This window comes from Etheostoma spectabile, unplaced genomic scaffold (genome assembly GCF_008692095.1).
Source record: "Etheostoma spectabile isolate EspeVRDwgs_2016 unplaced genomic scaffold, UIUC_Espe_1.0 scaffold50, whole genome shotgun sequence".
Classification (NCBI taxonomy): Eukaryota; Metazoa; Chordata; class Actinopteri; order Perciformes; family Percidae; genus Etheostoma; species Etheostoma spectabile.
In genome coordinates this window covers 372,350-374,192 of record NW_022605620.1, presented here as the reverse complement: position 1 = coordinate 374,192, position 1,843 = coordinate 372,350, and the positions used below count along the sequence as shown (strand labels likewise).

Sequence of the window (1,843 nt, the reverse complement as noted above, 5' to 3'; positions counted from 1 at the left end):
CCCCCCCCCCCCCCTCTCCCCCCCCATCATGTCTACAGATGTCCTGTAAATTAAATAATTAAATGATCCAAAAAATCTTTAAAAAAAAGGAAAGCACATCTGCCCTTCCCAAAACAGTGATTATCGTTCCTTGCTGGTATTTGTGATGTTTCTGCCTCAAAATTACTGTTTTTTTATCAGTTTTATATCTGACAGATTAAGAGTGAGTGAAGAGATCAGCTGAAATCAGAGAATTTTTACCTTTTTTCTTTCATAATAAATGACTCAACGATTAACCGATTTATCAAAAATAGTTGATTAATTGTACAATTTATAAGTAATTGATTGATCTTTGCAGCTGTAGTGTGTATAACAGCGTAGTAGGAGGGGGAGGAGGGTGAAAGAATGACCTGTAATGCCTCCATAATGCTGCTATAATGCCTCCATAGTGCCTCCATAATGCCTCTGTAATCCCTCCATAATGCAGCTATGATGCCTCTGTAATGCCTCCTATGATGCCTCCTATAATGCCTCTGTAATGCCTCTGTAATGCTAGGGTACTATGAGTGCCTACATCCTATGAATGCCTTCTGTAACGGCCTTTCCCTGAATGCCCCCATAAAAGAACTGCCTCTGTAATGCCGCTATGATGGAGCGCTCCCGCTGAGGAACTCTGTACTGCCCCCTGTGTAATGCACCTCCTAAAGGACCCTCTGTAATGGCCGATATAGTACTCCTTAATGCCTCGTAATGCCCCCAGTAATTAGCCTCTGTATGCTCTCGTACCTATAATGCCTCTGTATTCGCCCTCCATAATGCCATGTCAGCACCCATAATGCCTGCGTACATGCCCCTATAATGCCTCTGTAATGACCCCACTAGATTGCCTCTGTAATGCCCCTCTCATACAGGAACTCTGTATTGCCATCGTAATGACCTTCCATAAGGCCCTCTGTAATGCCCCCTATAATGCCTCTGTAATGCCCCCTATAATGCCTCCATAATGCCTCTGCTAATATGCCTTTTCCCCCTATAATGCCCTGTAATCCCCCTATAATGCCTTATAATGCACCCTGTAATGCCCCCTCTAATGCCTCTGTAATGCCCCTATAATGCCCTTCGGTAATGCTCGATCTGCCCACTTAATGATCGGATAATGCCCAAACTATAATGCCTCTGTAATGCCTCCAGAATGCATCTGTTAATGCCCCCTATAATGCCTCTGTAATGCACACTATAACATGCCTCTGTAATGCCCCACTATAACTGCACGTAATGCCCCATATAATGCCTGTTAATGCCCCCTTATAATGCATCTGTATAATGCCCCCTATGACCCACCTCTGTAATGCCTCCGTTCCTCAGTAATGCACCGTTAATGCCCCTATAATGCCCTTAAATGCCTCCTAATTCAAGCCTGTAATGCCCTATAATGCTCTAATTCTGTAAGCCCCTAATCTGCCTCTGTAATGCCCGACTTAATGCCTCCGTAAGCCCCTCTATAAGCCTCTGTAATGCCCCTATAAGCCCTCTGTAATGCCGCCAATAATGCCTCATGTAATTGCCCCACGTACTAGCTCGTAATGCCCACTAAATGCTCTGTAATGCCCCCTTATAATCCTCTGTAATGATACCGGACCTATAATGCCCTAGTAATGCCCCTATATATGATCTTCTATTAATGCCCTAATGCCCTACGTATCCCACCATGCCCTATCAATGCCTGAGCCTATCAATGCTCTGTACTGGCCCCCTATAATGCCCATAATGACCCTATTAATGCCTCTGTAATCCGTATTGCCACCTAAATGCCTCTGTAATTCCCCCGATAATGCTCCCAATGGCCCCTATACATTCCTCGGTT

The 1,843-nt window shown here is 44.5% G+C and overlaps 1 long non-coding RNA gene across 1 annotated transcript in view; it reads left to right on the top strand.

The window, feature by feature from the left end:
• LOC116686826 (uncharacterized) overlaps positions 1-1,843 on the top strand; it is a 7,338-nt gene that overhangs the window by 351 nt on the left and 5,144 nt on the right. Inside the window, exon 2 of the long non-coding RNA XR_004331376.1 lies at positions 344-346. This is a non-coding gene — a long non-coding RNA (uncharacterized LOC116686826). The remainder of the gene's footprint in view (positions 1-343; positions 347-1,843) is intronic.